At 39.6% G+C, this 24,698-nt stretch overlaps 1 protein-coding gene across 2 annotated transcripts in view; it reads left to right on the forward strand.

Annotated features, from left to right (window-relative positions):
• The first annotated feature begins 792 nt into the window (after window positions 1-792).
• DTNA (dystrobrevin alpha) overlaps window positions 793-24,698 on the forward strand; it is a 356,122-nt gene continuing 332,216 nt past the window's right edge. The window contains exon 1 of one of the 2 annotated variants that reach the window (XM_045065499.1): window positions 793-1,002. The gene's annotated coding sequence lies outside the window, so the exon portion shown is untranslated. Of the gene's footprint in view, window positions 1,003-1,433; window positions 1,513-24,698 lie in introns of those variants that run through there. The other variant, XM_045065500.1, reaches the window with a different exon arrangement.

Here is a 24,698-nt window from a genome sequence, read left to right on the forward strand (position 1 = left end):
ATGAGAAGAAAATTATATAAAAACATATCCACGTAGAAAAATCAATTAATTAATTTGCTAGATAGTTGGTAACTTAAAAATAATCAAGGATAGCTTGATTATGTTCAGTAATCTAAGTTTCCAAGAATTGGTAAGAGTGAATAAGGAACCAGTTAGTAGCTGTGCAATTAATATTTATAGTGAGATACTGACTTACGTGTACTTGGGTAAGTCATGTTATCTGACTTAGGCTTCATGCTTCTGTATCTGAGGTGACAATACTATTTCCCTTCTCATCCACCTCCTCTGCAAAGATGCTCTGCAAATAAATGAGGTAATGTTTGGGAAATGTTTGCAGCTTGAGAAGGAAACCCACTGCATACCTCTCAGGTGTTATTACTATTCCATAGTCAAGCCTGGCATATTATTTTTATTTTAAATTGAAACTGTACTGTCTGAGTTCTTGGGTTCTGACCAAAATCTGGGTCAACATAAGAAGATGATTATCTTTAATTTTAATTCTGAGGCTCTGTTCGGATCCCTTGCACGTGTGAGGGAAAACTGTAGCAATAAACAAAGCACATAAATCAAGCTTTGAAAGAGAAAAATCTCTATCCAAGGAGGATTTTTTTTTTTTTCAATGAAGAGCACGAACACTGTATTTCCCCGGAGGAATATTTCGGTCTAGGAAGGAGGATAGTGCATGCCGTGTGTGTATGCGTGTGTGTGCATGTGTGTGTATGTGTGTGTGCTGTGCGTGCGCGCCCGCGGAGAGAGGGGCGGGGGAGGCGGATGAGGAGGATGAGATCATAGTTTCAGGATCCTCAGGAAACCCTGGTACTGGCAGCAGCCAGCCTCTGCTGTGCCCACATGACCCACAACTCTGGCAGCGGACCCGGCACTTCCAACATTATTAAATAATAAGAAAGCGGCTCCTACTCCATGCCCAAACCTCCCTACAGACCAATGGACACCTTCTAAGAGTTTGGCGAGTCGGTGACTGAGGCGCCCGTCCATTCCAAGGTGTGTGCAAGGCGTTTTCCTCCTTGACAGCTCCGGGATGGGGGAGGGCGCGGGAGTGGAAGGGGTCCGGGCGCCGGGCGGGGAGTGGGCGCGGGCCAGGCCGCCGCGCGGTGCCCCCCGGGCCGCTGGGTGCCGCGGAGCGAGCAGCGAGGCGGGAGATGCACATGACGCGCCGCCCCAGCTGCGCAGGGACCGCAGCCGCCCACGGCGCCGGGGCGCGGGCACAGGCGGCTCCGCTGCCGGAGCAAGGGCAGGCGCCGCGCACCGGCAAAGTCAAGAGTGGAAGCGGGCGGCAAGCGCCGGCTGGGGAAGGGAATCTCCCCAACGCCCACTCGCGGGGTTCCCACCTGTGCGCGGGCGCCGGCCGCCGCCAGCGCCAAGCATGTGCCGGGCGCCGCAGCCAGGACTGCGGCGCGGCGCCTCCCCCGGCGGCGGGCGGCGCCTCGGGCCCGCGGGGCGGCGGTAGCGGCTGCTGCAGGATGGCCGGCCCGGGGGCGCGGGGCCGCGCAGGTAAATCTCGGCCTCCCGCGGCGGCCCGGCCGTGCCGCAGCCCCCGCTGTCGCCGCCGCGCCGCTCCCGGGCTCGGCGATGGCAGCCGGCTCCGTGGCGGCGCGGGTCGAGTTGTTTTTGTTGTCAGTGCTGCGCTCCCGGGCGTCCCCGCGGGCTGAGCCGTTGGGAGGTGGCGTGGCCACCTCCATTAGGGATGGCGCTCACGTGGGGGAGCAGGCTAGGGGGTACTGACCGGCAAGACGGCGACGGGTCCCTTCCAGCCCGCGGCGTCTGCGCGCGTTGGAATGCACTGCGGTGCCGGGGCGGGTGCTGAGGGGAGTGGGCGCGCGGCGCCGGGGGCGGCTGGCGGCGGACGTGGGCGCGCGGGGGGCGGGGTGGGGCGGGGGGCGGTGAGGGGCCGCAGCCTTTATAGCCTGTTGCCCATTTCGGAGTTCTCGGCTGGACAGGGGGCGGACGGGAGGTTCGTTGTGGTGCCCGGAGTGGGAGGTAGAGTGGCGTCTGTCAAAAGACCAGAGCCAAGCAGAGAGGAGGGATGGCCGGACGGCGGTGCTGGGCTCGGTGGGACCTTTCCCGGGACTCGGTAGGTGGTAAAACTTTCCTCGTTGGCAGGCTTGGGGTACGACTTTGAGAAGACAAGTGTGGAACTTGGGGGAGAAATGCCGGAGGTACACTTGCAGAGAAGCTGGCCGCCCTTAGGGTCATTCTTGCTCTAAAAAATGGTCTTTGGAGTTAATATGGACGTTCAAGTTTTCCTGTTTTCTGTTGGGATCACTGGGTATTAATGTGTTTGTGTTTCCTTTTCCACATAACAGTAACCCATATTGTTGAAGTATGAATAGTTACGTTTCATTTACCAAAAATATACTTATTTTGTTTATTCCAAAGGTAGAAACTTTAGAAGAAAACAGCTCTCACTGTGTACCAGGCACGGTGTTGTGTGCCTTCACTCACTCACTTCCTACTGCAACCTGAGGGGTAGTTCTTATTGTCCACCTTTTACAGGTGAGGAAATCCAGACCCAGAGAGCTGAAATAACTTAACTCGAAGTCGTACAATTATTAAATGTTAGAGTCCAGTTGGGCTCTCGGTTTGCGTTTTAGCAACTCATGTATTTATTTATCTATATGACACCCCACTGTGCCTACAGTCTTCTATATTTCATATGTTGGCCACATTTCTCTACCGACATGAACGTCTTAACTATGTGCTAAGGGCTGGACATTAAGGTTTTCTAATATTTAATACCCTTTGAGTACTTTTGTTAGAATTAACCAAGTTTCCTACAAACTGAAAAACTGAAGTATTATTTATCAGCGAAGTTAAGATTTTCAGCAGTTAAAATTACCAGCTAAGTAAATTACCACAAAGCAGGTGGCTAACTTGATCTACAGTTTGCTCTTAATTTTAAACTTCCTAAGGTATTAGGCTGGTCTTTCCTCAAAACATGGCCATCATTTTCCTCAGAACACTAGAATCTTTGAGCAAGTTTAATCATCTTTAATCCAGTCGTTGTGACTAGAGGTTAAGCAGTTTTAAAAGAATTTTGCAATTCTCTTTAAACTGTCAGTCGTTAAAAGCAGATTATATTTTGAGGGTGTTTGTGTGTCTGTGCCTTTTAGCCATTTGTAGATGCTTTGTTCAAAGTTGTATAGCAATGAAGACTGAAATCAAAATTTCTCATTAGTGCTAAGTTGAAATACTTTTAAAATCTCTGCTTGCTTTAAATGAACCACAATGCAAAGAAAGGTCTCAGTGGGGTGAACTCCCAACTTCAGAAATTTAGAGAATTACTCTTCATTTGAGCTTATCATAGAACTCTCAGAATATTCATTTAATTGGATGGATGGATGTCTCTCTTAGGTCTTCATCTGTTATTTCTTCAAGTAAATTTAATTGCTCCTTCACATAACCAGTTTCACATTATTTTGACATTCATAGATTTCCTTAATTCTTGTCTCTCAGTTTAATTAAATTCTGTATACATATTTCAAACCCACAATTATTCAACACTATCAGTGAGAAGACTAGAATCCAACTGAATTACATGGACACATGGTCTTTGGCTATGACAAAAAAAAGTATCCCATTCTTCAGTGGTTAACCTCTTCTGTACCCCCAAATTATGGCTTCAACTTTATTTTGGGATTCCAGAGAAGTGCTGTGGTCAAAATAGTTACATGTCATCAGACACAGTGTTTTTGTTTCTGAAATTGAATTTGAATTTTCCAAGTCTATTTATAGGAAATGTTGATTGTTTATTGAAAGGCATATGTTTTATAATACATGGATATGTCCTTTCTATAATACATAGATATGTCAGAACTATTCCAGTTTTCAGCTACTGTTGCTTATTTGAGAGAAAGCATTCCCTTGCTACTTTTACTCACCTGGTAGATATGACATGACTTTTTCCTTTCAAGACCCACATCTCTAGTTTTGGGATAATTGTAATGTCTCTGCTTCTTGAGAGCCCTCTCCGTTTCAGGTGCTGGATGGGGAACTAGGGATCAGTAATGAGCAGAAAGATGAGTGATCCCTGCCAACACGGGGGGTCAGGCTTTAATAAAACAATTATGCAAGTAAATGTTTATTTGCAAATTGAGATAAGTTCTCTGAAAGAAAGAATTCTATAAAAATGCATAATAAAGGATTCTGTACTAGGTACAGAGGTCAGAACGCTAAGCCCAAGCAGTCACATATTTGTGGAGGAATGACATCTGAGAAGATGTTTACTAAGTCAATTGTCTTCTTAAATGCATTCATATGTCTTTTCTGAATTATTTTCTGAGTCAGAGACCTTGGTCTCACTCTGGTTATCGCTACATGTCTCTATTCATCAGGAGCCATACTGTGTACCTTCATTATTCCCCTAGGGACACGGGGAGATTTACAAAACTCTCAATACCTCTTAAAAAATATAGAGCATATACTACCCTTATCTAGTTATTAACTTACTTGCAGAAAGTTATTTAAGTTTAGTGAAATAGAATCTTTGTCTTTCTTTGCCTTAACAACTTCTTTTGAATTTTAAAAAAGTAGTTGTGTGTGTGTGTTGTTTAAGTGGCAGTATGTCTCAAAATAGAAATGCAATTGATTTATCATGCAGTCCCTCAGATTCTCTAAAGTGTCCAAGGGAAGAGAAGAGGCTCCAGAGTAAGAGAGGTGATATTAAGTGATGGATATGCTGGGAACATATGTATTAACAATTTAAAGCAAGCACAGTAACTAAATTTATTGAACAGTTACTGTGTGCTGGGTATTCTGTGGGCTATAGATAAATTAACTTATGTATTCTTCATGATAGCCTAGAGGTCTGCATGCATTACCCATGTCCCCATTCTATAGGACAGGAACTGAAGCATGAAGAGAGCAATAATCATGACCGCTGTCACATAGGTAGAGATAAACCCTAAATTCAAGTATTCTGATATTGTAGTCCACACTGTTAACTGTGGATGTGTGTAGTACCTAGTTCATAATTTTACTAATGCATTAAATCCCCATCATCATTGAAAATAGAAACACTCCTAATTTGATCCTTTGGTTACTTTTCTCTTAATAAAAGTCAGTGGAAAAAAAAATAGAACTTCCTTTGGCAATGCTTTTTGTCCCATATTTTACAGGCAAAATACACATAAAGCAAGAAGAAATACATAAATTCCTAGACAGACTGGAGACCACTAAATTATAAGAAATTTCTCATGATATGTTATATATTTTTAAATTAAAATAGTCATTTGAGCAGCATTTGAAACTATTGAAATTTTTAGCATCAAGGAAATGTACTTCAGCATTTCAAATAGGGAAATACCTTTAACAGCTAGAAGTTCTGTGACCACTTAAGCATTTTAAGTCACCTGTTTCACCTAGCGCCAATGTCCAGAGTATGTACTGCAAAGAGGATATAAAGTATGACATAAAAACACCTGTTGAATTGTCTTGGTAAAATTTAAGACCCAGTTAAGATTTACATTAGGATCTTCTGACATGGCTCATAGTAAATGTTATGATTAAAAACTTAATAGTTTTGAATATTATCCAAATAATGCTAATCTAAGACACATGGGGTGTTAGCAAAGTGAAGTACTAACTGGTTAAGCATACTAATGCACATAAAGATCTTTGCACAGTGTCTGAAAATGTTAGCCAGTGTTATTTCTCCCTGAAAATGACGGGTAATATGCAGCTGATATGATTAATGTTAGTAGCAACCATGAATCACAATTCATACGTAGAGCACACATACAAGTACGTGACTCCTTTCTTTGAAATTGTCCAAAATGCTTAAGGCAGTGCATACATTTTCTGTTACTCCGGTATCCCTATCAAGATTGTGATAGGTCATTTCCCTGTTTGCTCAGTTTCATCCAAAAGCTTGATTTCATGGAATAATTAGTAAACTGTTGCTCTAATTTATATCAAAAGGAAGAGCTGCAAGACTTGATCTGACTCTGTGTGTATGTGTGTGTGTGTGTGTGTGTGTGTGTGTGTTTGGTGTTATCAGAGTGGAGGATGACATCATATATACCAATGAACAATTCATTAACTGGTGTTTACAATCGGACATCATAGTATAGTGTCCTATGGCAGAGAGTTTTGTATGCTTGATGTAAATATAAAATATATTAGCTAGTTATGATTGTTTAGGTTATGCAGTCATAACAAACAACTTTAAAATCTCAGAGACTGAAAAGAACAAAGGTTTATTTCTTGCTAATGCTGTGTGCCCATGTTCATCAGTAAAAGACTTTCTACATCCCTCTCTCTTAGAGCTCCTGCTAATAAAGCCCCTGTCATCCAAACATCCCCATCTCTCATCAGGCCCATGGGGACATGGTGAATCACCCACAGGTTTTTAAAGGCTTCTACCAGGAAGCAACACTTACCATTTTTGCTCATATTTCATTGACCAAAGCAAATTATATAGCCATTCCTAACCGGAAGATGGACGAGCAGAGTAATCCGATCTGATGCCCGGATGGAAGAACAGTGCGATAGTAGTGAACACATTAATGATTACCATATAAAATTAGCCAGTTTCCTTCAATAGTTTTATCACTTAAAAATGACTTATGATATAATGTAAAGTGGAATCAACAATGACTGTGCTTTAGAACTTCAGCACAGGAAGTTAATTCCTACATAAAATCACCAGCAAAGAAAGTAGAGACCAAACTTGTGAAATGGACGGTATCCCCCTTTTTCATTAGAGGTGCATTTAGTCAAGAAGTAATCCTAAAGTTACGGTTTATTTTAGATGAATGTATGATATAGTGTCTTTGACAGTAAGCAAAGCCGAGGACAGTGCCAATGCCTGCAAACAGCCCCCAAGCTGTGTTTTCAGAGCACATTTGACAGTATAAACATGGTAGCGAAAGGAAAGCAGCTGTGTATCGTCTTCATCACCTGCATCAACACGAACAAAAGTAATGTATATACTATTCTGTATTATTGTAAAAAGCCATACAGATAAATATATACATAACACTGTATGTTTATTTAAATTGCCAAACATAATTTGAAAAGTTAGAATATATCCAATCCCTATTTTTTAATTAAACCTTGTATTTTGAAATAATTGGAGATTCACATGCCATTGTAAGAAATAACACAGAGAGATCCCACGGTCACTTTTATCCAGTTTCCCCCAACACAAACAAATGTTGAAAAATGGCCAAAAGACCTAAAAAGACATTTCACCAGGAAAGATACGTAAATGACAGATATGTACGTGAAGGGATGTTCACATCATTAGCCCTTAAGGAATGCAAATTAAAATCATGGTGAGATATCATACACATCTATCAGACTATTCACTGCAAGTATATAGGAATTTACTGATTTTTGTATTTTTTATTGTATCCTGAGAACTTGCTGAACTTAATAGCTCTAAATGTGTTTTGTAATTTCTTCAAATGGTCTATGTAGACCATCACATCATCTAAAAGTAAGAACAATTTTCTTTCTTTCTATATGATTAACCTGTATGCCTTTTCTTTTCTTGCCTTATTGCACTGTTAAAAGTTCCAATATCATATTAAGTAGAAGGCTGAGAATGAACGTTCTTACATTGTTGCTGATCTTCCAGGGAAAGCATTTAGTCTTTCATCATCATGTATACATCATATCAGCAGTAATTTTTTTTGTAACTGTTCTTTTGGGAATTGAAAAATTTCACCTCCATTTCAGTTTTTTTCTGACTGTATTTATCATGAATAGATATTAATTTTTGTCAAATGCTCTTTTCCCCACCAAATGATATGATCATTTAATTTTCCTTCTTTAGCGTTTGCAATAGTAGGGTATGTTGATTTTTGACCATTGAACCAGCTTTGCATCTCTGCAATAAATCCCATTAGCCATTGTGTATAATTTTTTGTATAATCTATTTGCCAATATTTTGTTAAAGATTTTTACGTCTATATCCATAAGAGATATTGGTCTATAGTTTTCTTTTTTGGTGCTGTCTTTATTATTAATATTAGAGTAATACTAGCTCCATAAAATGAGTTACAATGTCTTCCCTCTTCTGTTGTCTGAAAGAGATAGTGTAGAATTGGTATTAATTCTTCCTTAAATATTTGGAGAATTTTTCAGTGAAACCATCTGGTCTGGGATATTCTTTATATATACACACACATCTATATATGTGTGTGTATATATATATATACATATATACAATTATGTATATATATATATACACACACATATATACACATAACTAATATATATACACATATATATTAGTTATGAACTCAATTTCTTTAATACTTACATTGGTTTGCTTGGGCTGCCATAACAGAATACCACAGACTGGGGGCTTAAACAACAAAAATGTATATTTTCATGGTTCCAGGGGCTGGTAGTCCAAGATCCAGGGATCAGCAGTTTTGTTTTCTTCTCAGGCCTCTTCCTTGTCCTGCAAATGGCTGCCCTCTTGCTGTGTCCTGACATGGTCTGTCCTCTGTGTGTGCCTTCTTGGTGTCTCCCTGTGTGTCTAAATTTACCCATTTTATAAAGACACTGGTCAGGCTTGATTAGGACCTGTCCTAATTGTCACACTTTAACTTAATCATCATTTTAAAGGCCCTATCTCTAAACCTGATCGTATTGGGTATTGTGGTTAAGGCTTCAACATGTAAATTCTGGGAAGACACCATGCAGCCCACAACAATATTTTATATGCTATTCAAATGATCTATTTCATATTATGTGAGTTGTGATAATTTATTAAGTTTATTGAGGAATTGGTTCATTTCCTCCAAGTTGTCCAATCCATTTGTGGAGCATTGCTCATATTTATTTTTGTTCTTTTTTTTTTTTTTTTAAAGATTTTATTTATTTATTTGACAGAGAGAGATCACAGTAGACAGAGAGGCAGGCAGAGAGAGAGGAGGAAGCAGGCTCCCCGCTGAGCAGAGAGCCCGATGCGGGACTCGATCCCAGGATTCTGAGATCATGACCTGAGCCGAAGGCAGCGGCTTAACCCACTGAGCCACCCAGGCGCCCTATTTTTGTTCTTTTGATGTCTGCAGTATCTCTAGTGATATCCTGTGCTGCATTCTTGATGTTGGTAATTTGTGTCTTCTCTCTTGTCAATTTGATGGAGGTTTATCAATTTTATTGATCATTAAAAGACCATATTGTTTCACTTATTTTTCTTTATTGTTTTTGTGTTCTCCATTTCATTGATTTCTGGTTTTATAATTATTATTTTCTCCCTTCTGTTGGCTTTTGGATTATTTTTCTCATCTTTTTCTATATTATTGAGTAGGTATTTAGATTACTGGTTTTAGGTTTTTCTTCTTTCCTAATGTATGCATTTAGTGCTATGCATTTCCCTTTTGGCACTGCCATAGTTCCGTTGCACATTTTGATAAGTTGTATTTGCATTTGAATCCAGTTCAAGTACTTTTCAAAATTTCTCTTGAGATTTCCTCTTTGACCCCTGGGTTACTTAGAATGTGGTGTTTAGTTTCAGATATTTGGAGATTTTTGTTGTTGTTGTTGTTGTTGTTGTATCTCTGTGTTTTTGGTCAGAGAAACTTATTTCCTGTACTGTCTTTCTTTATTTTGGTCTGAGAATACACTCTGTGTCATTCTGATTCATTTAAATATGTTGAAGTTGATATTATGGCCTGAAATGATGTTTATCTTGGTATATTTTCCATGAGCACATGAAAACGCTGTGTATTTAGCTGTTTGGGGGTAGAATGTTCTGTACATGCCCACTTAGATCCTGGTGGTTGATACTGCTGACAAGTTTTTATATATCTTTGCTAATTTTCTGCATAGCTGTCCTGTTGATTGTTGAAAGAATGTGTGAGGTCTCCAACTGTTATTGTGGATTAGTCCACTTCTTTCATTTCTATCAATTTGACTTTACATATTTTGCAGCTCTGTTGTTTGGTCTATTTATATTTAAGACTGCTTTGTCTTCTTGGTGTATTGATTCTTTTATCATTACATAATATCCCTCTCTATATCTGGTAATTTTATTTGCCTATAGTCTATTGTATCTGATATTAAAAGATACTCCTTTGTTTCTTTGATTGATGTTTGCATATCTTTTTTCCTATCCTTTTACTTTCAATCTGCCTATATCATCATATTTGATTTGAATTCCTTGTACATATAATGTAGTTGGGTCATATATTTTAATACACCTTGCCAATATCTTTTAATTGATGTATTCAGACCATTTACATTTACTATAATTATTGATATGTTAGGCTTATTTTTGTCATTATATTTTTTGGTTTCTCTCTCTCTCTCTCTTTTTTTTTTAAAGATTTTTTTATTTATTTGACAGACAGAGATCACAAGCAGGCAGAGATGCAGACAGAGAGAGAGGGAGAAGCAGGCTCCCCGCTGAGCAGAAAGCCTGATGCGGGGCTTGATCCCAGGACCCTGGGATCATGACCTAAGCTGAAGGCAGAGGCTTTAACCCACTGAGCCACCAAGGCACCCCTCTCTCTCTCTTTTTAACTTCCTCTAAGGTTTTTTTTCCTTGCCTTTCTGTCAGTTACCTGAGCTTTTATAGAATTCCATTTTTTATTTGTCTATAGGGTTTTTAAGTGTATCTCTTTATAGATACACTCTTTTTGCTACAATCAATCATTAAAATCAATCTATTACATCATGCACACACAGAATTTTTCACTGTCTACTGCTATTGTCATTTTATCAATTCTAGTGAGCCATAGAAACTACTTCTTGTTACATCCTTTCTTTCTCTGCCATTTATAGTTGTCAAATATTTCCTTTACAGGCATCACACAGTGTTAACATTTTTGCTTCAACCATCAAATATAATTTAGAAAGCTCAAGAGGAACAAAAAAGTCCATATTTATCCATATTTTTTCTCTCTTGATGTTCTAATATACCTTTTTTCTTCTTTCCTTTTTGTTTTGAAAAGTTCCTTAACCATTCTTTTAGAGCAGACCAGTCTCCTGGTGACAGAATATCTTTGTTTTTCTTCACCTAAGAATGTCTTTATTTCCCCTTCATTCTTGAAGGATATTTTAACTCAGTATGGGATTCTAGGTTGATAATTCTTTTCTTTCAGCATTTGAAAAATGTACCACTTTCTATGGCCTTCATGGTTTCTGTTGAGACATCTGTGATTCATCTTGGTTTTCTCTTATATGAAGTGTCATTTCTCACTTTTTCTTTTCAAGGACTTTTTTTAATCTTTAGTTTTCATAAATTTGATCATGTTGTGTATTGGCACAGATTTCTTTGAGTTTATTCTGTTTGACTTTTCAGATTTATTCAGCTTCTTGAATCTGTAGATTTATGTCTTTTGTCAAACTTGGGAATCTTTCAGGCATTATTTCTTTGAGTACTTTTTCAGCTCTGTCCATTTTCTCCACTCGTTTCAGGTACCCAAGACATGAATGTTAGATCTTTTGTTATACTACTATACTGTATTTGTATCCTATGGCTGCTATAACAAATTTCTATAAACTTGTTTTTAAAACACACATTTATTCTTTTACAATTCTGGAGACCAAAAGCCAGATACCAGTTCCATTGGGTTAGTCAGGGTGTGGCAGGGCTGGTTTCTTCTGAAGGTTCCATGGGACAATTCATTTCCCTGCCTTTTCTAGCTACTGGAGGCTATGTATTCTTTGACTTACAATTTCTTCAATCTAATCTCTTGCTTCTATAATCAAATCTCCTACTTTCTTTGCTGTAGTCAAATCTCCCTTGACTCTCTCGTTTAAGAACACTGTGATTACATTTAGGGTCCATCTGGAAAGTCCATTATATTCTCCACATCTCAAGCTCTTTAATTTAATCCCACCTACAAAACTCTTTTTGCTTCACAAGCTTCCAGGAATTAGGATCAGACTGAATATCTTTCAGAGCCATTAATCAACCTACTGTACACACAGAGTCTCTAAGGCTTTGTTGTTTCAGTCTGTTTCCTTTGTTTCTCACTGAGTTATTCTAATTATTCTATAATCCATCTCACAGGATTTTTCCTCCATCACTTCCCCTCTGTTATTGGGCCACCCACAATATTTTATATCTGGTCATTAGGGGTTTTCTTAGTTCTAAAATTTCCACTTAGTTTTTTCTAATTCTTTTTTTCTTTTTCTTTTCTTTCTTTCTTCTTCTTCTTCTTTTTTTTTTTAGCTGATACTTTTTACTTTTTTGTTTCAAGCATGTTCATAATTGCTCATTGGAGTATTTTTAAATTATGACTGCTTTAAAAAGACTATTTGTCAGACTATTCTAACATCTCTCTGTAATCCCATTGTTGGCATCTATAAATTGTCTTTTTTTCATTAAGTTTCTGATTTTCCTGGCCCTTGGTGTGATGAATGATTTTCAGTTGAAATCTGGTCATATTCTTATTATGTTAAGAGACTCTGGACTTATTTAAACATCCTGTTTTAGTTGTCTTCCACGAATATCACCCCAGTGGGCAAAATGGGGATGGTGCCACCTCATCCTTGCCAGGTGGGGGAAGAAGTGCAGGTTCCTCACTTGGTCTCCCTTGTCACCTAAGGGGGCTCCACATTACTGTGGGGATTGTGAATTCAAGTTACCCACTAGATCTTCACTGATACCTCTCTGGTTGGGAATGGCAGAAGTGCCTCTTTTATGTTCCCTATGTGGAATCCATAGACAACATGGGGACAAGAAGGTGGTCTGATTACTCCTGGGCCATGACGACAGTCCTGACTCTCCACTAGGCCTCCCATGACACCACTCAATGGAGATGGGGAGGAGAGACTTGGTATTGCTAGGTGAAGGTAAAAGTTCAGCTTTCCCACAGTCTCCACTGACAACCTGGTAGGGGTGGAAGGTGGGGAGTCTCCTTACCACCTGCTGGGAATGAAAGTCCCAGGTACCTACTTAACCTTCTGTCTATTCCATTGGTGGGGATGAGGAAATATGGGGCTTCTTTACAGCCTGGTGAATGTGGAGATCTAGGCTCCCCACTTAGCCTCTGTTGGCATGATTGTGGTAGGGGTACATTATTTTCTGTCTTAAATGGTTGGAATAAAGCCATTATTGTCTAAAGATTTTTTCATTTATTGTGTTGTTCCTTTCCTAGTCCTTTAGCTAAGTAAAGCATGATTTTGTGCCCCCCCCCCTTTTTTAAATCTAAGTCTGTTGGGATTTTAAGTTTCTTTAGTTCCATATTTGGGATACATGAACCAATACAGAAGTCCAAGGAAGTCATCATTGGGGTGACTGAGGGCCCTGAGGCTCCCAGATGGTTTACCTTTTCTCCAACTTTCAGAGTCTTGGTATACTTATTTTATTTATAATGTTAAAGGTTTAATTTTACTTAGTGAAAGGGATAGGGAAAACTACTTCTACTCCATCTTCACAAAAATCTAATTCACATTTTTTATGCAGGTGTAAAATGAAAAATATCACTCAATATTGATTCTCAGGGGATGACGGGGATTAACTGCTGCTCTGTTTCTGAATAATAAGTGCTTGACAGCTTAGCAGGATGAGGGGTACTTGGACAGTGAAGCAGACAGGAACACATTTCATCAGTGCTAAGGTTCAGGGACCATGTGAAGGTACTTTTACTCCTCCAAATCAGTGCTTTTTCCTTTCCTAAGAGACCATTGCTGGAGGCTATAGCAAAGTTGGAAACTTCTACCATTTTCATACACAGTCTTCTGTGGCAGATTTCTGAAACACCAACATCCCAGCCTCTACTGTAGTCTCTCTAAATGTTCTTTATTTCCGGGAACATTATCCATCTGAAACAGTTTTGAACCAAAAAGTGTGTGGGAAAATGTTGCTAAGCTAAGAAGGAAATAGTGAACACAAAATCTGTGTTTAAATTCTGGGGAGCACCTACCAGCAAGCATTCATGTTAATTTATTTTGGTGTAAAATTATACATTAAAAACAAATGTATTGGCTTTGTCAAGTTGTTTGATCGCTGCTCAGTAGATTAAGTACAAGAGATGGGGATTAGAATTTTCTGCTTGAAACCAATGTTCTGAGGAATAACAGTTGACAGGGAGGCAATCACAAAGAACAATGGTCCAGGGAGACTCTTCCAAAAGACCAATCAAGTTATTAAGGCTGTAGTTAACCCTGAAGTTCTCACTGTACTACAGTGTTGTTCCTTCAGGTGTGGGCGTCAGGGTAGCATCAGCACAGTCTTGGAAGGGTCTGTGAATACAAATTTCTAAGAAACTCTGGGGATGGAGCCCACCCATCTCTTGTAACAAATGCTGCAGGTTCTTCTGATGCACGGGAAGCTAGAAGCCACTAACTAAGGTAATAACCACTGAGAGTACACTAAATTTCTGCTTTTCATGATTCTCAACTCACCCGTTTAGGTTTTGGAAAATTTATTTATCATGTTTAACATTTTGTGTGTTTTAATCATGAGTATTTTAAAAATAAATTTAAAATGCATTACCCAAAGTAGTCTCTTTAGTTACCTGTGCCTTAATGATTCCCACAATTGTTTTGTATCCTTGACCCAAATCATCATAACTGCTCCAAGTCTCATCTTTTTGGTCGAAACCATAAATTAAGCCATGCCTACACTTCCTTGCCTTTGTTCCTCATTGCTGCCAAGTCATACATTAATGGATTTTCTTGGCAGTTTTTATGTTCTTTTCTAGAGCTGACACAAATCATGAAGATATTTGGAGGCAAGGTTGGGGGCGTTGCTGCATCATTTGAAGAAGATGCATTTTAGGAGATCTTGTCACACAATATTGTTAGAGACAGATGCATATGCAGATGTCCAGACTCATCATTGTCATTACCACATCAGCTCTACCATGGGGGATTCACTGTCTACTGCAGCCTGGCATTTTTCTCTGGGGTCACATGAGATTACAGAAAATTTTGGCTCTGGGGCCATCCTGAGGAAAGAGAAGCTGCGTTTTGATTAGAGAGTCTATAATTAGGGCACAGTTACAAACCACAAGATGGGGTAAGACAAAGTCAGTAAGAAGCAAAAGGTTAGAAGTTAAAAAAAAAAAGTCTCATGATGTAATACACTCTAGATAGATGCAGATTGGAGAGATAATCTGTGGCTTCTAGTCCTAAAGATGGTGCCGTTTTATTTTAAGGACAGTATTAGATCATTCTATTCTTTCAATCAGCAATTCACCAAACACAGAACATAAATTAGAACATAGATTATATGACCATAGATAAAGAACATAGATTTGAGTTCACAGATTTGAGTTTACTTAGAATCCACTACTTTGGGTTGCCAGTCTTTTTGGGTTTTGATCAGTTACTACGTTTTATTATGTGTCATTTTTAAGGTGAATTTTTTAACTTCTAGAAATAATAAAGTTCAATTCCATAATACCCTTTACTCTGTATATCTTTTAAAGGTGTCCTTGTTCTTGAGGAAACTAGGGGGAATGGCTCACAAACAATTCTGTTTTTGTTTTAAAATGAGACACGTTCTTGGTTCAGAAAATATTATTCTCTTGTCCTTTTAGAAGCCCCACTCCCAGTTGTATTGTGTTTTCCATCCCTTCTGTTCCCCTTGTGCATTCAATCTGATTATATTTCTCATTTATTCACGTTACTTGGGTGTTTAAATGGTTGCATCTCTGCAGTGTTTTAGGGATAAGACTTTTCCAAACCTTCATTATGTGGAAGTGTTTGTTAAATAACACCATGTGGACAGGTTGGAGGAACCATTCCTTTAAAAACATATTTTTAAATGATGAGGCAGATGTTTGCTCTCATACACTTCTCTCATACAATAACGGCCCCCCAGCCCTGGTGATACCAGTCAAATGCCTTCTTTCTGGAAGGAACCACTAGGCTGGCTTTTTTTAAAATGTGGTAATTAAATCATCACCAAAATGCTTAGGCAAGGCTTAGATATGGAGAAAAACAGTTCTTGCAGAATAAACGGGGGCAAGGAAGGGGGGATTCAGAAAGGTAAGAAGTACGCATCACGTCCTGTGTGGGCGGGCATCCAGATTTTCCCCTACAGTGTTAGCTTCTATTTATAAACACAAAATATGTCAGGTGATTTTTTTTCTATATGCAGATAAATTCTGCCTCTTCCTTTTAACCTAGACACTGTAAAAGTCATATTTACCATTAAAATATATATAAAATACTTCCTGTATTATAGTGCTTAAACCCCCTTTTTCATGGGCACCTGAGTGGCTCAGGCAGCTAAACCCCCTTTTTTATTAGTTTGTGGGTTTTTTCTCTTTGTTCTCTATTGGTTCAAGAATGTTTTTTCTCTTGTGCCTTATTTTTTGGGAGCATGTACATAACAGCTGTAAATTAAAAGTTCTTTAAATATCTCTCATACTTTAGATATGAGGTTGAAGAGTTGCTCCATATTCATACAGTTTGAATCTTTGTATTAGACCAGGAAGAAAAAACAACAAAGTGAACCCAAAGCAAGTTGGTATTCTATATCAGCAATCTGCAGTGGGCTGGTTCTCAAGGCAACTTCACCAGCCACGGTAGTTGAAGGGAAAGCAACAGCCCTGTGATTTCGTGTGAGTGAGCCCTTGGGATGGTGCTTGCTCTGGGTTTTAGGGTTGAGGTTGGTGGTTAATGTGGGGAGAAAGTGACAGATACTAGGACTTCACCTCTTAGGCATAATCCTGCCTGGCTGTGAACAGAGGGTGACCTATGCCAACTGTCTTTGTTTCTCCCATCACTTTATTCTCTTCATCTCCTTTGTTTTGTATTTGTTTGTGTTTTTTAAAGATTCATTTAATAGACTTAGGGTGCCTGGGTGGCTCAGTCATTAAGCATCTGCCCTGGGCTCAGGTCATGATCCCAGAGTCCTGGAATCAAGCCCTGCCTTGGGTTCCCTGCTCAGTGGGAAGTCTACTTCTCCCCTGCTTCTCCTTCTCCCACTCACCCTGCTTGTATTCCCTTTCTTGCTGTCTCTCTGTTAAAGAAATAAATAAAATCTAAAACAAAAAAATCAAACAAAAAGCAAAAAACAATTTGGGCGCCTGGGTGGCTCAGTGGGTTAAAGCCTCTGCCTTCTGCTCAGGTCATGATCCCAGGGTCCTGGAATCAGGCTCTCTGCTCAGCGGGGAGCCTACTTCCCTTCCTCTCTCTCTGCCTGCCTCTCTGCCTACTTGTCATCTCTGTCAAATAAATAAATAAAATCGTTTTTTTAAAATGCTTTTTAAAAAACGATTGATTTATTTATTTGAGAGAGAGAGAGCATGCAGAAAAGTGGGAGGGGCAGAGGGAGAGGGAGAGAAATTTCAAGCTGACTCTGTGCTGAGAGCTGAGACAGAAATGAGGCTCGATCTCACGACCCTGAGATCAGGACCTGAGCTGAAACCAAGAGTCGGAGGCTCAACTGACTGTGCTACCCAGGTGCCCCTGTTTGTGTTGTTTTGTTGTTTTTCTCTTGGCTTCTCCTTTCCATATCCCCAGCCAGCATCAAGCTGAGTCGAATGGTTACACAAGGAGAATCATTGCTGGAACTATAAACTTAGAGACATGCTAGTCCTTGACTTTTGCTTCTCCAGACTCTCACCAAGCCAATGACAAGACTACATCTTCTAGTTTTCCCTCTCTGTTCCACCAGTCATTCCACATTACTCATCACTCCCTTGGATTCAGTAATTTATGTTAGTTTGTAGGAGAACCAGCCCTGGTCATAGTTGATAGTAACTATAACTTCTATTTGTCCCTCTGTGTCAGTGTGTTATGAAACTGGCTATTCATTTTTTTTTTAAGTGTTCCTCTAAATCTGTTTCAAGGGCCACCTGCATTGGAATCTTCCAGGGTGTTTGTTAAAAGGTTATGTATCAGAACTCCACCATAGACCCACAGTTCTTGCAGAATAAATGAAAGGGACAGAGGGAGATGCAGAGGGAAAAGCAGACCTCTCACTGAGTGGGGAGCCCAATGCATCATGGGACTCAACCCCAGGATCCCGAGATCATGACCTGAGCAGAAGGAAGACACTTAACCCACTGAGACTCCCAAGCACCTGTAGGGTAGCTTTTAAAAAATAAGAATGCATGGATATCAGGTTCAGTTTTATAATTTGAACAGTCTGTTGTGATTCTAGCATGTAGCCCATGTGAACAACTGGAAAATGAGCTGTAGAAATCGGATGGGTGGTAAGGAGGTTGGTTTGACAAAGAAGCCTGACTTTAATGCGTTCATCAAAGTCTAGGGTTTGCACCTCATTTGTAAATTCAGAAAGTGAATCTTTCTCTCAAGGGCATAGTCACATTAACCAAGCTTATAGAGACCGAGCTATAAATAGGGGTGCCATTTTTAGAATTATCACTGTTACTAGGACCTGCATGACCAGTGCAATCTTGTACTCCAGACAAGAAAGAGGGAAGAAAAATTATCATCAGAAGTTTACTCCTTGGTAAGGAGGTCCTGTCAGACCAAGGAAAATTAGTTGAATAAAAGTGGTGAAAATACTAAAAAAAAAATGTTATGTGTCAGAAAACCTCCTAAATATTTCACATTTGTGATTTCATGTGAATGCTCTCAATAGCCCTTTCGGTGGTATTATTAGATCTCTGTTCTAGATGAGAAAGACTGGGGGAAAGACACTATGCAACTGGCTCAATAGCTCAGAGCTACCAAGTGTGAGAGCTGAAATTCCTAGGCTCTGTGACTAAGTTATGTGAAAAAGAAGGAAAAGGCCAGATACCTCTCGAGTTGCTTAGCCTTTGCTATCTCTGTAGGTGATCAAGTGGGGTAGAATGGCTTCCAATTGGTGGAGAAGAAAGGGACCTGCGAACCACTGTTTGTACGGATAGAATGCTTTCAAGTCATGAATAATTAGACAAGCAGTGCCTAGGTGGGTGAAGAGTAATGTCTTTGTCAGACCTTGTGGTTTCCTTTAACTGACCTCTCTATAGTTATGATTAAGTGACAGATCTGCATAATCAGGTTCTACTCTCAAATTGCCTTTTTAAAAAGATGCATCACAGCCATATAGAAATAGCTAGCCATAAATATTAATAAGTAGTAATATAGGTGTGTTTAAATATAGTAGACAAGTTTGCATATATCAGCCTCGTGGGTGTCCCCAAGTCCTGAGGTAACCTTGTCTCAGAAAATATGAGTGAAATTGGCTAGAACTTCCACCAGCTCCAACTCAAGCATACTTCCTCTTCTTCTGGGAGATTTTCATGGAGCTTACAGTTCCCCTGTGTCTCTGTTCTGAGTATCTGCATCTGCTGAATTCCCAGCCACCACTCAGGGGCTTGTCTCCTAAAACAATGCCAGTTTGCACAGGGGGTTGCCCTGCTGTATGCCACCCTTGATCCTTTACTCCCCAGAATATCCCTAGCTCTAGGCTACGTGTTTAGCAGATTTTGTGGTAGGACTCAGACAATAGAGGTGAGTAGTGGGACAGAAATAGTGGATACCCCTTGAGTTAGAACTTCCCCAACCATTTCTGGGGGGAAAAAAATTCATAGTTTGTGTTTTTAACTTATGCTCTGGCACCTCACCAGGTGAGAAATGGGATCATTTCTAAGTGCACATACTCATTTCAAAGTGGCAGGTGCACACTAGTAAATCATATTTCTGGCTCTCTATTTTCCCCAGTTTATCTGCTAGGAGCTATCCATCAGATGCTTGGCTATTGAAATGTATTGTATTGAAATGTATTGAAAGATTCTTGGCTATTGAAATGTAACCGTTACTCCTGACAGGAAAAGCGAATGGCCCTCTCATCTATGAAACAAATGTCTGCCACTAGCGGTCCCTGAAAACACCTCAGCACGTACAAATATTGGTGAATCCTACAGACAGATAGCACTGCCATGTATGGTCTTGTGACTAATACTTTGAGACCATTTTAAATTAGAGTACAAGCCTAACTCCATGCTGGGGGTGTATGACTGTTCACTACAGGCTACTGTTGGGAAGCATATAATCTGTCAAGGGGGAAAACTTTAGGGGTCTAGGTAAGGAAAACATGGTATATCCTTTAGTGGACATCTTTCAAAAGCAAAACTAAACTATAACAGTTCTTTCCAATCGTGGAGATGACTAGTATCCATGCTTAAATAAACATGTTTTGCATCTTAAGGTTATGCTTAAATAAACATGCTTTACATATATGTTGAAATTTTCCACTGTGATGAAAAGTAACCATGGCATTAATGGATACAAGCTAGCAAGCCAGCATAGAAGAAGGATACTTGTTTCACTTAAGATGAGACTGCTGCTCTACAGTGAATGACATTTACTTTTGTGATTTAATGATTCATGGAAAACTTCAGAAGTTGCTTAAGATTGGTGGCAAAAGTAACAACCAGATAGTTTTGGATTGTCTATGCCTTTAGACAGACATAGCACTTAGAGCTCAGTTTATTTCCAAGAAGACTTTTGCCTCATATCTCTTACTGCCAAGATATCTATTATTGTGGGCTAGACCTGTTACACTAATCTCCATGTCTGTAATTCCAGAAAACACTGGATGAGACAGATGCAAACTCAGAAGGTAAACACAAAGCTTAACAAGAAATCTATTCTAATAGTGAATGTGACATCAAATTGTTGCAAAACTTAAGACTTTATATGATCAAAGCCTGTATCAGTCTTTACCTAGTGATAGACTGGGAGGAAAATACCACAGATCTCAGATGCAAAAGTCGTATCTTCCTGCTCACATCATTTTCTTTAGCAATACCTGACACATTACTGTGGGTCTGCCAGGGGCTAAGCTGACAACTGGAAGATTTGCTCTAAGTTCTCTTTAGAGAATCTATCAGTCTGTTACAAAGTGACATGTGAGCTGCTTAGGTAACTTGGAATGGGACTGGAGGAGAGTGAAGCCGGAGCACACGGAGCATGGGCAGAGGCACCCCCCTTCCCGCCCTTGTCCTCAGGGAGCTTACATTCTATCTGGGAGATGCAATTAAGAAGAGAATCAGTGAAACAACATGATATAAGGAAAGGTAAATTTGTTGTGTGAAATGAGAAATCGGAGAAAGCATGTAGAGATTCTGAGACGCGGGAAAGTTATTGGGAAGTATGTGACAGTATCTCTGTACCTTCTGCAGTTAGAGATCCACGAGTGCAAAAACAAGTGGGTATCACCATTGGCCACTGCTGCAGCCTACCTCAGATCCCCACAAGGCAAACCTCAGCAGGCCTCCCAAGTCACTAGACTCATGTGCAGTGGAAGAGAACACATAGAAATACAAAGATAGCAGACATAAGGTCCCGGGGTCCTCTGCAAGAGTTCATGCATTGTGCTTATCTTTGTCTCTGTAAAGGAACTAGGAAAGAGGAAAGAATAATATCTTTTATTATTATTATTATTATTATTATGTTCAGTTAGTCACTGTATTAGTTTTTGACATAATTAGTTTTTGATGTAATTATTTTTGATGTAGTGTTCAGTGATTCATTAGTTGTCTACAACACCCAGTGCTCATCACAGCACGTACCCTCCTCAATACCCATCACCCTGTTACACTCTTCCCCCTCCCCCTCCCCCTCCCTTATGAGACCCCCATATTGTTTCTCAGGGTCCATAGTCTCTCATGGTTCATCTCCATCTTGGATTTCTCCCCCTTTGGGTTTCTCTCCCTTCCCCTGTGGTCCTCTGTGTGTGTTATTGCTTATGTTCCACATATGAGTGAAACCTTATGAGAATTGTCATTCTCTGCTTGACTTATCTCACTCAGCGTAATCCCCTCCAGTTCCATCCATGTCGATGCAAATGGTAGGTACGCATCCCTTCCGATGGCTGAAGAATATTCCATCATGTATAAGTACCACATCTTCTTTATCCAAAGAATTACATTCTTAACTTAAGGTGTGCATGGTGAAATCCAGCTTGCAAAGCAATTTTCCCACAGTGTTTCTCATTTTTTCATCCTGCAAACCCTGTGAATTAGTGATTCTTTCACTCCCAATAGGCTCAGAATTATGATTTGCCAAAGATCCTGCAGCTAGTAAATGGCCAAGCAGGAACTCGAATCCTACCTGGATGCTTCCAAATTTTGAGTTCCTTGTCCACACCACAGTGTTTGAATGATTACTGCTGATAGGAGAGAATCTCCTGCCTGTCGTGGACTGGGGAAATAGAGCAAGAACATAAAACCTGTCCTATAGTCTGCTCAGAGATTCTAATTAGTAGGAACTCCCTTCACAGTGGGTATTTAAGGACCTTAAAAGGTTGTTCTGAGCTCTCATAGGATTTTAAGATAAAGGATTAATTTCCACTTTCAAGGAAATCTGTGAGCCTATGACCTTTGTTCTATACCCACATCAAGTCAGAGAGGAGTTTGGAGACCAGGATTTCTATGTATCATATTAAGTAACATATAGAGTATATGTATATGACAGTGGTTCAAGGTTTTAGCATGCATCAGAACCACCTAAAGGGCTTTTGAAAACAGATTGCTGAAACAGTTTCTGATTAGTAGAGCTGGGGTAAGGGGTGAGAATTTGCATTTTTAACAAGTTCCCAGGTGATGCAGGGCACTGCTGATCTAGGGACCACACTTTTGAGAGCCATCAATATAACAAGTGAGGCACACAGTGAACTACACCGATCTTATTAAAAAGCAACTTTTTAAACATAAAATCTAAGATGGACTTAAAAAGGAAATGGGGTACAAAGTCTGGCCAAAGAGGCTATGTTTTGAGAAGTCCATGAAATCATCCTGTGCTGTGCATTGATAATGTGAAGTGTGGGATTTAGGAGGGTGGTAGTGGTGATCATGGGGCATTTTAACTTTGGAGTGTTTGTTCAATAATTCTGCCATTAGAGTAGACTCCCTTCCCTTTGCTTGGTGCCTTTTTCAATTCTTGCTCAAAATACCCCAAAACAGCTGGGTCAACTGACTCCATTTACCCGCTTCTACCCTGAGTTCAGCTCTAACCAATTCATTCCAAATGGGATTTTTTTCCACTTATGTTGCCAGCAGGTTCACTGGCTTTGTTCACCTAGTTAGACAGCAAACTCCATGAAGAAAAGACTCAGTCTCTGTTTGAGTTACTGGTTGGTTAATTCTGATGGCTTCTGATTGTTGTTCAGGAAATCTGGGTTATTGTGCTCCTCCCACTTCAATCTCCTATACAGACCTTTCCTTGAAAACAAAACAAAACAAAACAACCCCCAGTATAATATGTTAGGATGTTAATTCCTCGGCCAGTTATTTTAAACTTACTTGCACACACGTGCACATAGACACAATAGAAAGTGTCTTACTATTCCATAACCATAGTTGTATTTGTGAAATTTGTCTTCAATCACATTGCGTATTGTCCCTTTTACTATAATGGACTAAATGTGTGTCACCTTTGTTCTCTATTACTTGTGTTTTACTGTTATTACTTGTGTGTGTGTGTGTGTGTGTGTGTGTGTGTGTGTGTGTGTGTAGGACTATGTGATTTTACTACATGTGTAGAGTTGTGTTATTACCACTACAGTCAAAATAGAGAACATTTCCATCACCACAAGGATTCCTAGTGCTGCTCCACACACATTCCCCTTTCTTTCTCTTTCTCTCTCTCTCTCTCTCTTTTTTTTTAAGATTTTATTTATTTATTTGACCAAGAAAGACACAGTGAGAGAGGGAACATAAGCAGGGTGAGTGGGAGGGGGAGAAGAAGGCTTCCTGCTGGCCAGGGATCTCGATGTGGGACTCAATTTCAGGTCCTGGGATCATGACCTAAGCTGAAGGCAAATGCTTAACAACTGAGTCCCCCAGATGCCCCATATTCCCCTTTCCAAGGCTGTCTCCCGCCCTCCTTCCCCAACCTGCAAATATGTTCTTCCTCTCTTTAATTCTGTCATTGCAAAAATGTTATGTAAGTGAAAGTGTACTTTATGCAAACTTTTGAAGTTTTTTTAAAAAAGAAACTTGGCATAATTTCCTTGAGATTGGATTTGAGATCCAAATTGTTGCACATATCTGTAATTTGCTCTTTGTTATGGCTGGGTACTATTCCTTGGGATGGGTATACCACTGTCTGTTTAACCATTCATCTGTCAAAAGACATCTGATTTTTTCCCCCTGTTTTGGACTGTTACAAATAAATATGCTATTAATGTCCATGTTTAGATGTGTATGTAGATGTAAGTTTTCATTTCTCTAGAATAAATGTCCAAGAATGCAATTGCTAGATGTTTTGTTTTGTAAGAAACTGCCCTACTGTTTTCTAGAATGGATTTTATGTTGTCACCAACATTTCAAGAGAACTTTTTCCATCTCCTCACCAGCACTTGGCATTATCCTTATGCTTTACTTTAGTCTTTCTGATAGACTTGTAGTGTTTTTATCTCATGTGGTTTTAAATTGCATTTCCTGGATGACCAGTGATGCTGAGCATCTTTCCATGTGCCTATTTGCCATCTGTATACCCTCTTTGGTGAAATGTCTCTTCATGCCTTTTGCCCATTTTCTAATTGTATTGTTTTTTTAATTTACTGTTAAGTTTTGAGAGTTCTGTCTGTGTGTTGCTGTCTGTGTTGGATATGTGGCTTTTTCTTTCATCTGAAGCTTAGATTTTCATCTTAACTGGCTCTTTCATGAAGCACATAGTTTTAATTTTGATAGGGTCCAATTTATCAATATTTCTTTTTATGGATTGTCCTTTTGGTATGAAGTTTAAGAACTTTTTGCCTAGTCCAAGATCCTGAAGATTTTTTTTTCTAAAAGTTTTGAATTTTACATTGTACTTTTAATTCCACTATGCATTTGAGTTCATTTTTGTGTAACATG

The sequence above is a fragment of the Mustela putorius genome, unplaced genomic scaffold, assembly GCF_011764305.1.
Source record: "Mustela putorius furo isolate JIRA1106 unplaced genomic scaffold, ASM1176430v1.1 tig00003858_pilon_pilon_pilon, whole genome shotgun sequence".
Lineage (NCBI taxonomy): Eukaryota > Metazoa > Chordata > Mammalia > Carnivora > Mustelidae > Mustela > Mustela putorius.